This window comes from Patella vulgata, chromosome 4 (genome assembly GCF_932274485.2).
Source record: "Patella vulgata chromosome 4, xgPatVulg1.2, whole genome shotgun sequence".
Lineage (NCBI taxonomy): Eukaryota > Metazoa > Mollusca > Gastropoda > Patellidae > Patella > Patella vulgata.
The window spans coordinates 43,055,590-43,068,316 of NC_065882.2; the positions used below are offsets into that span (position 1 = coordinate 43,055,590).

The 12,727-nt window shown below is 36.4% G+C and overlaps 1 long non-coding RNA gene across 1 annotated transcript; it reads right to left on the reverse strand.

Moving 5' to 3' along the window:
- Window positions 1–566: 566 nt before the first annotated feature.
- Window positions 567–5,682, reverse strand: LOC126817625 (uncharacterized). The gene is made up of 3 exons (XR_007679078.1): window positions 5,576–5,682; window positions 902–965; window positions 567–736 (listed from the first exon to the last, which is right to left on the reverse strand). It is a non-coding gene; the product is annotated as an uncharacterized LOC126817625 (long non-coding RNA).
- Window positions 5,683–12,727: the final 7,045 nt, after the last annotated feature.

Here is a 12,727-nt window from a genome sequence, read left to right on the forward strand (position 1 = left end):
CCCACAAGAATTTTTCCTATCAATTAATTATGATATAATACAACCCAAAAATGAACTTAATTGTGGTAAAAATAATAGTGCAATTTTTTGTACATATAGCATACCGTATAATTAAATAAGGACTAAAACGTGTGCTTTTTTCTGGTTTCTGGACGGATTAAATATTTCACACTTGAACCTTTATTTTATATAATAAATTATCTGTTGAAATTATACGGGATTCGATGGGTTTTCTTAAAGCTGACTGGGTTTTTTATGTTTATATATCAAATTTGGAAAAAGCACAATCTTTATCTACTAAATTCTACAAAGCTGTTAAACTGATATTCATAGTTAGATGAATTAATGTGAATGACAATATTTTCTACAAAGATCTAATTAAGTTTTAAAGACAATTATTTAGTTAAATTTAAAAGAAGTAGTTAACCTATTTCTATATTTACTAAAAGATAGAAATGAATACATATTTCACACTTACAAATTTAACGCTTAGAAACATTCTAGGCCAAATTGTTTCAAAGATTTCTCCATCAAGAATATGTGAAGATAAAATTTAAATAGCGAGAGTTGAAATTTATAGTTGTAATAGCTGGCAGGTTTTAGAAGAACAGATTTATATTGAAATAGTATATGCATGCAATAATATAAAATTGTTAAAACAGCTATTCTTCTTTGTGTGCGCCACAGGCAATTAAACCAACGATTCTGTTAAAGATTCTTCTCTTTCTTGTTTCTCCTAGAAAGAAAAGATTAAATACGTCCATGAAAAGATGATCAATACCTACATTTCACCTGTAATTGATAAAATCGATCTGCTATTATTGCATATAGACGTCAAGGTAAAAGTATAAACCTTACAGTCGTCTTATATGTATAGACTTGAACAATAATAATATAATACCTGTGTTTTCTTTAAATGCTTTAACTTTGCTATACGTTATTTCTGGCTTTTTGATTTTTAACATCTGCAATGAAAAGTAACCCTTCTGTCTCAACCGGTTAAAAGTAGAACAGATCGCATACGTGTATGTGTGTAAGATACGCTCACATTTTGCAAGAGATGGACAGACAACACACTAAAAGATAGGTTGCCAGGCAACGAAACATACGCCCACAGCAGCTAAATCGTCCAGGCGGTCGACAAGGGTTGTCGCATATTTATTCCTTTGTAGGTTATTGGGGGCTTTTACAAGACAGTTCCATACAGATCAGATTATAATTTTTTCCGTTTGAGGGTTCACAAGGTTCTACAAACTGAAATAAGGGTCTCAACTCTGGAAGTAATCTACAGAAATTGTTGAAATTTGAAAGGCTTTTTCATTTTACTAATTTAAATAATGCATATAAATTTCATACAGATCAGATGATCACTTTTGTCATTCAAACGTTCACAATCGCCATAACTCTAGACATTATTGACAGAAATTTAAATGATGCATATAAATTTCATACATATCGTATGATAACTTTCATCAATCGAGCATTAACAAGGTTGAACAAAGTGAAACAAGGGCCATAACTCTAGAAGTAATAAACGGAAATTGCTGAAATTCAAAAAGATTCTTCTCTTTACTAATTTAAATGACGCATGTAAACTTCATACAGATCGGCAGATAACGTTTCGTGTTAGAGCGTTCACAAGGTTCAATAAAGTGAAACAAGGGCCACAACTCTAGACGTAATAAACGGAAATTGCTGAAATTCAATAGGCTTCTTCGTGTCACTAATTTAAATAATGCATATAGATTTCAGAAAGATCGGATGATAACTTTTAGCGTTAGAGCGTTCACAAGGTTCAATAAAGAAACACGGGCCATAACTCTAGACGTACTAATAAACAGAAATTATTGAAATTAAATAGGCTTCTTCGTTTCACAAATTTAAATCATACATATAAATTTCACAAAGATTGGGTGATAACTTTTGGCGTTAGAGCGTTCACAAGGTTCAATAAAGTGAAACAAGGGCCGTAATAAACGGAAATTGCTGAAATTCTATAGGCTTCTTATCGTTGCGACATTGTTTTTAAATTTATAGACAAGGAATAGAGATATAAGATGGTTTAAACAATACTTGTATCTTTACAGATTATTCTCTATTGTCAGTATATTAGCCAGAGGCGTAGCCGTGAAATATATATTGGGGGGGGGGGTCCGCAACCCTAACCCCAAATTCTTAAACCTAACCCATTTTTAAAACCATGTGGTCATGCTGTCTACCAAGACACCGCGTGCAAAAGCATTATGGTTACGTTGCTGGCTGAGCGGGCGATAAATATTTGGTTTAGGCGGTTATGTTTTTGGGTACCTACATGCTATTCGCTCTGATAAGTGGCAGAAAAAAATTAACAAAATATTACTGACAGGCTAACTAGACACAATTTTATGGAACACAGGTACTTTTTACTTCACACATGTTTCCAGGATGATTATCTCTGTGTTTTATTTTAGCAATGTAAACCATATTGGGATATGTACAGGTTTTATACACATAGAATCTTAACTAATCCTAATAAATAGGAGTTTGGGCCTACTATGTAAATTTTTTTTTTGTTTTTTTTTTTGGGGGGGGGGCAAAGTATATTCAGACCCCCCCCCCCCCCCCCCCCCCGAAAAACAATTGGGGGTCGGACGCCCCCGGACCCCCCCCCCCCCATGCGTGACGCCCATGATATTAGCTATGGTATGCGTTTAGTTAAAACACAAATTAATTGTTTATGAAATAGTGTGAGAATAACAGGAAAGTGGGTCTAAGTTCAAGGATAGATTGTGTCAAAAAACATGTGACTGGAAATTTACCTATTGCATCATTTGGTTTAGTTTGACATCATATTTGACCAATTAGATAATTGAAGGTCCAAAACCCAAAGCTACAAAACTATCATATTGGTGGGCGATTGTCAGTCAACAGCTTGATTCCAGAAGGGGAAAGGTGTAACAGTTTCTATCAGCAGACTCGCCAAGTCTGCCTGGCTAGTGTTTGAGAATGACTTTACTATGCTTGTATCCATATGTAAGCAGCTATTGTGACTGTCGTTTGTCTGTCTGTCTGTCTATTCGGGGTTGGCGGCTACACTAGGTCTGCCCCGAGTCTGAAATTTGGGGTATAGGGGTAGCTCGGACCGGGGAGTAACATAGGCCAGGTGGCGTTAGTCTACCACTTCCGGTTTTGGAGTTATGACCCCCGAGCGAAGCCGGTCTGTTCGGGGTTGGCGGCTACACTACGTCTGCCCCGAGTCTGAAATTTGGGGTATATGGGTAGCTCGGACCGGGGAGTAACATAGGCCAGGTGGCGTTAGTCTACCACTTCCGGTTTCGGAGTTATGACCCCCGAGCGAAGTCAGTCTGTTCGGGGTTGGCTGCTACATCTGCCCCGAGTCTGAAATTTGGGGTATAGGGGTAGCTCGGACCGGGGAGTAATATAGGCCAGGTGGCGTTAGTCTACCACTTCCGGTTTTGGAGTTATGACCCCCGACCGAAGCCGGTCTGTTCGGGGTTGGCGGCTACACTAGGTCTGCCCCGAGTCTGAAATTTGGGGTATAGGGGTAGCTCGGACCGGGGAGTAATATAGGCCAGGTGGCGTTAGTCTACCACTTCCGGTTTCGGAGTTATGACCCCCGAGCGAAGTCTGTCTGTTCGGGGTTGGCGGCTACACTAGGTCTACCCCGAGTCTGAAATTTGGGGTATAGGGGTAGCTCGGACCGGGGAGTAACATAGGCCAGGTGGCGTTAGTCTACCCCTTCCGGTTTCGGAGTTATGACCCCCGAGCAAAGTCGGGGTTGGCGGCTACACTAGGCCTGCCCCGAGTCTGAAATTTGGGGGATAGGCGGTAGCTCGGACCGGGGAGTAACATAGGCCAGGTGGCGTTAGTCTACCACTTCCGGTTTCGGAGTTATGACCCCCGAGCGAAGCCGGGTATCCTGCTAGTGATATATAAAACGTAAAAATTAACTGTTGCTTAGTTATAACTACTGAGAAGACAAACGTCTTAAGGGAAACAGTAAGGAGTAAATGCACAAGGTGAAGGGGAAGCAAAGACAGCCAGAGACAAATTCTAAACGATCATAAGGCTACTAAAATATGTAGTAAGAAAAGATGCATGGGTCACACGTGGTATGTGGCGACCGGAATCAATGGCCCGCTCTCCACGTCTGACAGAAGACCTATGGTGCTACATTCTTCGTTTCCATAATTTAAATATTGCATATAAATTTCACAAAGATCGGATTTTAACTTTTGACATTAGAGCGTTCACAAGGTTCAATAAAGTAAAAAAAAAGGCCATAACTCTAGACGTAATTAACGGAAATTATTGAAATTAAATGGGATTCTTCATCTCACTAATAACTGGATGATAACTTTTGGCGTTAGAGCATTCACGAGAAATTGTGGACGATGGACGGACGGACCGACGGACCGACGGGGGCGACGGCAATATAAGTCCACATTTCCATGTGGGCGTATAAAAAAACGGAGTGGCAATTTTGGTCTGATTTTCACAAAATTCAAACTCTACCGTAATCATGGTGTATAACGTTGATTTTTAAATAAAATAAAAAAATTGAACTCTGAATGGTCCACAATCTAAAAACGTGATTTTTCGTACAACCAGGGACAATAATCCATAAAGTTATGGCCTAAACATGCCAATATTGAAAGAAACCGAGACGTTTGGGATATAAGTTTCGTCAAAATCGGATAACATTTAGTTGTGTAGAGCGTCCGCAAAGAAAAGGAGAGGACGCACGGACAATATTAACATGGACCCAGATCTTTTGGTTATAGTTATAAACATACGTTTAACGTTTCGGCAAAATCGGATAAGAATTGTGACCTCTACAGGGTCCACAAGCTAAGAACATGATTTTTCGTACAATCAGGGGTCATTATCCATGAAGTTATGGCCTTATACATGCCAATATTGAAAGGAACCGAGACGTTAGGGATATAAGTTTCGTCAAAATCGGATAACATTTAGTTGTGTAGAGCGTCCGCAAAGAAAAGGAGAGGACGCACGGACACACGGACGGGCAGGGGTGACGGCATAATACGTCCACATGAAAATATGGGCGTATAAAGAAAAACGAAGCAAATACTGCACAATTAACAGATATTAACAATATTCAGAATCATCACATGGGCGTATAAAAAAAGAAGCAAATACTCCACAATTAACAGATATCAACACTATTCAGAATCATCACATTAAAAATGTTTTCTACCAATCACCAATGAACTTAGAGAGGCATTATTCAAGAGCTAAATTTGCCTATTGAAGGTTTCTCTTTAGGCAATTTTATATAAATTATTAATTAACCATTTATTAACATGACAACACCATAATCAACTCTCAATACCATCGCATGCTCGAGATTGTAAATAGATTAGAACTTTTCGGTCATTTAATGATTTAATTTAAAATTGGCTATCCAAATGCCGATTTGGATTGATATCAGATCTCTGTGTATTATTACTGAAAGCCATCTAGACAGGTCATTTATTAAACCGAAGTCTCTGTACGCGACAATGCAGTTTAGATGAATTCATATGTAAAATATTTCAATTTTGATACATACGATTAAAAATCTGTCAAAGCGACTGTACTTCACTGGGATGATTTCTTCTGAAAGTATTTAAATAATTGATCAGGTTCTGAACACAAGCCTATTAATATGACATAGGAAGCCGTTTGACAGACGACTATCGTGATACGCCGGTATATACACCTTTTTATATACACCTTTGTACATCTCTATATTCTTTTAAAAAACAACTTAAAACACATTTATTTAATCAGGCTTTTAACTGATTCTGTACACAATTGTTAACATGTCCATAATCTTGTTGTTTATTTATGATTACATTGTCACTTTCTAAAGTGCCCCTGAACATGTTATATGAAAGGGCGCACTATAAATATGCTGTAATATTAATAATACACAAACTAGAATTTGTGGTTAACTGGTTATAGCTTGATATGTCAAACCTTACCGTTTTCCTTAAAATAAATTGTAATTTGAACGTAATTAGTTATTTGATTGAATATCACATTTTATTATTAATAATTACCAGTTTGTAGAGCAGCACAGGCTTCTAGCACAAATTTAGCAACTCGTTCTTCTGAAAGTAAACATTATAGAAATGCATGAATATATTTTAAAGCAATTAAAGTTATTTTGATGACATTTATAAATATGCATGTGTAAAACGTTCTTTGATTCCCTTTCGATTATTAATGAAATAAAATTTATACGATTAGACAAAATCTGTTATTTAGTAATTTTAGTTTCATTTTTATCGTCTAAAGTTATCGTAAAGCAAATTATAAAGCAAACTTATAATATAATAGTTTAGTCAATACTTTTATTTTTTACCCAGATCAAAGTGATCTTGTCATTTTTAATTTTGGTTGCTACCAAAAACTATTCTTATAAAGATATTACATGCGATTGTTATTCATTACCTGTCTGTGACACAACCTCCATCTTCAGCTGTTCTCTTCGCAAGCCACAGGTCGTTTCTTTCTCTAATGTACAAGTTTTATTGTCAAATTAAACAAACCTGTTAAAGAATTTCAGTAATGTCCAACGCAGTGCCGGAACAAAAAACTTATATTGTATAAAAATAATTATATACCACAAAATGCCGCAATTATATGTTACACCCCTGTGAAATTTTGTGTCTACAACTTACATAATAATTATTATACCTGAAGAATTTATAAATATAATGAAGGTGCCGCGGTACCAACTTCATTTGCACAATTCTTTGAAATCCTTCAACCGTTTTAGGGGGGAAAGGCAGAAAATACCTAAATCGTTCTCTTAAAACCGTAACTTATACGCCGGGATCAGATCTTATTAATTACAAGCCGAATAACTTACCCATAACCTACCTACTCAGATCTATTAATTTGTTTAGTAGAAAAGCTAAAGATGTCTAAATTTTCTGCTGTTGCAAAAAAATAAGGACCGGTGTAACATAATATGTGTTAAAATCAGAAATCAACTAATGCATCGCGTATTATTATATCATATTTAGCACCACTAATAAAAACAAAAATTTAACAATTTATAAAATATTTACATCTCATATTTTGGCGAGGACGAGTTAAATTCCTTTGAAAAACAACAAAAATTGTATTAAAAAAATACCCTTTTCAGATAATTCGGAAATTTCTCTGAGAACATCTGCTGGTTTGTCTGCTTCCATTATTGCCAAGGTATTTTCTTCTTGGACTTTAAATTTTAGTTCTTCTTTTAATGGAACCGTCGGACTTGAAGCATATGGCGATGTTCTTCCTATATCGCCAGCACCCGAGATTTCCTCATTTATAGACATATTGCCTTATCTGAAATAATATTAATTTGTAAGTTTTATGTTTCATAATTCATAAAATTTTAATGGTTCGTGTATAATTCCTCTGGTAAAATGAAATCACCTAATCCGTCATGATTTCAACAAATAAATCCATGTGTCAAATATTCTAGCAGAAACATAGGCCTACACGGATTTAGAACAACTTGTTCACTTTCGTAAAAACAGACAATGTCATCAAATACCATTATCAACTCAAGTAAGAAAGATCTTTAGTTATTATTATGCAATGCTAAATTATTTTGAGGCGCCTGCCTCACATGTGAAAGTGATCAAAATAGAAAAGCGTATCGAAATCTAAGAATCTGTTCTTATATGGTTTACATGTTAATATTGGAAATTTATTTTAATTTTATTCTAGATGTAGATTATGACGTTAGTGTCAAGTCAATTTAAGAAAATTGGTTAACAAAACAGCGACAAAAATATCAATGTACAAAATGCTAAAGTAATAATCTACCATGTCCAAAAAAGCAACAAAAGATTGCGTACATCAAATCTAACTGTCAGATTTCGATTTTATGTTTCAAGATATTCCTGTCATAATTTATTTATATTAACTTACCGATTGGTTTCTAATCGAAAAAAAGAGAAAAGATCTGGTGAATGCAATAACCCACAGCCAATGTTCCTATGGCAATTAAAAGATTCAGGAGTTGTGCGGAGCCGCCCACTTTATTGTGACGTTTCCCTTCTATGTAACGTCGTTTGATCCAAAGAGTTATCTCCCCTGTCGTGTTATAGCCTAGCCATGATCTAATACCTGTATTAATATAATAGCGATGGATTTTTAGAGCGTCCCTTTTTCATCCTGGTCCCACCGACTAGTTAATTAATGTTGAGAAATCGTGCATATTAAGCACACAATCACAGCAAATGCAACATAAAACAGGAATGCAAGTGTCAAAATTTCGCTATTATTAAGTATTAATTTCATAAAGTTAACCCAACCTCAAGTAAAGGTGTAATCCCCAATCGACTCTATCTGGATCGGGATGGGGGGGGGGGTGCGGTTTAGTACCGGGTTCTTGTCCCAGATCACTAGTTTCGCGGCTTCGCGGTTTCGATGCCAATGCCCCCTCCCCCATCCATGATCCCTTGACCCGTCCTTGCACACTGATCCGCAGTGAATATTCGCTTGGCCGCTACAATCACTGATAAGGATGACATCGATGCGACTTAATGACTACAAAATATTAACTTTTTTCTTTCGACAAATTAAATTCTGAAACATTTTTTTTAGTATTAGAAAAATAAATAAAGGTGTTTGAAGTATATCTTGATAAAAAATATTCCATAATTAGCGTAAATAGGTACAGAAAATAGTACGCGGAGGCGTAAAATGGGTAAAACGATATAATTCTGCCCGTACCAGTTCATATTACTACGTTCGATGTAAACAACGCACGTGTGACCATCAATTTGACGTTTTTTTCTTTCAGACGTACATTTTTTACCGTCTAATCTGATTGACCTGCTCGTGTTTGTTTACAAGCCACAGAAGTAATCTTTTTTGGCGTTATCGATGCCATCTTGCTTTGTTGGTAAACATTGTGATGTGACGTCACCCTTAGAACTACAGCGGTCTGACCTTTTAAAGGTCAGTCATCTTGGACAGAGATAAAAGACGGATGTCGCATTAGGTCTATAAAACAGATTGCCGTCCTTGCTTCACGAGGTGTTGTATGGTTACAAAGACACAGAGATTAAATTTTTGTGTGAAGGCTTTGTTTTTGGTTTTGAGATTCTATATTACTGGGAACGTTTTTTTTGTTGGTTTTTTTTCTTGGGCTAGGAATCATTCCTCTTGTTATGAAAATATGGAAATTCTTTTCAAGAAACTGAATGATGAGCTGTTAGCAGGTAAAGATATGGGTCCCTTTTTAGAACCCTGGCTAATGCACGATCTTTCATATCCCATGGATGGGAAATTCGGTAAATTCTGGTACCGACCCTTTTTATATGATTCGATAGACACTATTGTCCCTCTTGTTAAGCGACATGATCATGTTGCACTCATCTAGCTATTAACATGTTTTAGTATATCTATTGTTTACTTGTTTGCTTGCTTTTATTTTAATTTAGAACCAATTTCATGGGTAAAAAAAAATACCGAAATTTAAAAGATGAATGAAAACTAAAATATTTATTGACCAGCTGACATTAAGATGACTTGATCACACTATAAGCAAATAATGCAAAATTGGACTAAATCGCTCAGTGAATTAGCTTTCCAGAAGTACTAATAAAATCAATGGAGAAATGGTTATGTATTTTACATCTTTTCCTATAAGAGCACGGTAAAGAGCCACCATCCTGTTACAAACAAGCCGCAACATTTGCAAAACAGAATAGTGGTCCTTGGATATCAAAGTCCAAAATAAAACAGAAGTCGTAAAAGCAAAAACATATGTCTTCAATAACCCAACACAATTTGCAAGGAAGTTTTGTTGCTAAATGTATTATTCTCCGCTTACACCTAAAAACTTTAATCAAAAAATGATTGTGATGGTATTCTATATACAAACGTTTAAAATGGTCTCTTGAAAAGAATGGCTGTTTTTTTTTTAAAAAAGACCTTAATTATGTAGACTTGATCTGCTAAAACAAAGACAATATTCAAAATTTGAAGCGTCTTGTTAATTGTAAGGATCTCTGTAATCTCTGTTATTCCAATATTGTGTTGTTTAATTGCGCAGTGGTGATTGATACATTTGCCTCTTATTTCAAATGTCAAAATTATTCCCATATGCCGACATGTCAATGTGTAGGCGTATATAGTCGTCGCGCCTCATGAGAGGTTAATATGCATCGTTCCATGGCATACTGTTCTGAAGGTACCTCACATCTTTTTATCCGAAAACGTTTTTAATAATATATATTTTTTCACATTTGTTGTGAATCATTATGAATATGAGAATAACCCTATTGATTTTCAAATTTGGAGTTAAGCATTGGCATAAGAATGAATGAACCTAGTTGATTTTCAGTAATGTACGACTTACGGTTCCAGATTTATATTATGTGCCACAAAAGCTTGTGAATGCGATAGGGGTTAGACTTTTTGAAGAATTCTAGTTTCATACCAAATTTGGTCGGCATCCAAGTTTACCTTTCGGATAGGCTGTTGTTGAGAAATAGTTCTGTGTGGGCACCTTTAGCGTGGCCATCTTATTTGGCATTCTGAAATGGTTATTTTTAGACCCGCTATTTCATATTATGCCAATATTTCGTGTCGTTTGTCTTTTCTAATGCATGTCCGTCTTCATTAGCCCTGTCGTAGTAGAACAGTAGAACGTTTAAACCCATTTCTTTTCATTTATTTCTGCTGTTTAATTCACTCTTAATCTGTATTCATGGCGGTGGATTGGATGGCCGAATGGTTAGCACGTGCGTGCTGTATCATAAGGCCTGTCATTGAGTCAACTGGCGTGGTTTCGAATCCCCGGTTGTACGTGACAAGGAGTAGGGTCGCCTGTCCAACCTCGTGGGTTTTCTCCGGGTCCTCCGTTTTCCTCCCACTGCCAAAGACCCCTACGCGCAAGCGAATTATTGAAATAAAATTAAACCATGTGTTAGTTCCGAAATGACCTGGTTTGTGTCGAGTGGACGTTAAACCCATTTCTCTCTCTCTCTCGCTCTCTCTCTCTCTTTCTTTCTTTATATGGCACGTTCAATAATAACAGATTGTGCTTGGTAGGCTTGTCGTCGAATTCCCACTGCCAATGGTACTTTTATGCAAATATGCACTTGGATGAGTCTCGGCTTTTCGTACAACCCGAAAGAATAAGCATACATTAATCACCAGCCCCGAGTTTGAATATACACTGATGCTATGTGTCATAGAGGAGAAATTTTGATAAAGATATGGCTGTATTATTCTAAGGCAGTTATATCACATTAAAATACACCACCCTTTGATGTTGGCGTACCATTATTTCAACTTGCCAATCGTACATTATTTATACTAGTGAAACATTGGACTCGCGTGACGTATTTCACTGTAAAAACACGTGCGGAGTGTCTGTATTTTAAGTCGTTTAATGGTCTCTAGCTTAAGACATTGCGTAATATGTTGTAAAAACACTCGGGCCTACGGCCCTCTTGTTGTTACAATATATTACTTAATGTCTCACTGTCGACCATTAAACAATACATAAAACAGGTGACTAGGCGGGATGATTTAGTTTATTAGCAATGTTTATTGTGAAATACAGTTCTTCCCAAATGTATCCGATTTATTAAACATGAATAACAACGCTACGGTTTGTTTATTTTTTTGCAGATCCAATTAACTTCATTCGTGATCATCGCTGCTCTTAGAAAATAATCCGTGTTTTATCAGTAGTGTCCTTGCCGTAGTTTTGTGTGATTGGTTGTAACATAATGTTTTTCAAATTAAGATTCTTTTATTAGTAGGGGAAATCTTTGATTTCTTATTTATGCAGAATGTTTTTTTTTTTTTTTTTTTGCTTACTATTATTATTATTATTATTATTACATCTTCTTAGGTCTATTAAAAACTGCATTGTATATTATGTATGCCAAACATTTTGCCTGCAACAGAACCAAAAATACATTTCATGACATAGTTAAACGGTTGCCGATGACAAAACTAAATATCACGACATAACGGTACGCTTGGCGAAGACAAAGCTAAATTTTCAGGTTTGACGTTTGTGGACAACACAAAACTAATGAATCGGAAATAACTGGACAACGCAACCGTATAAAGTCCTATTGTAATTCAAATACCGCAAACGTGTAATTAGAATAATTAAAATTTATATTATTGGTATTCTCTTTCTGAAACTCGAAAAAGAATCCAATCGAATTCCGAAAACTACATACGCTAAATACCCCGTCCATGTATTACAGTAACCCTCTTTAACCCATCCTGTTGAAATCCCAATCAGGAATCATAGCCCAATCGGGAATATTGGGAAGATCAGCATCGCCTTCTGGTATTTCTGACCAGTCTATGATCGGTGGGGACATCAGATCGGCATCATCATCAGCATCATTGCTTACGTTATCGCCATCTCCTCCAGTCACACGTGTGATTTCTACTGGTTCTATATCTGAAATGTATACGAAAAAACCCCCAGTTATTTTCGAGTAAAAATGGATATAGTCGGCTGGAGCATGGACCGACGGTCATTGGTTGGAGGCACTGCAATAGGCAGCATATAAATAATCTTACTTCAACAATACTGGAGTCTCTGAAAACACAAATGGGACGTGCACTCGACAAACATTTGATGGTGTCTCTAAATGTAGGCCTGTCTCTTCGAGTGGCGTAATGAGCGTAATGGGTTGTGAGAACATTGACAGAATTAAACATCCAGTAG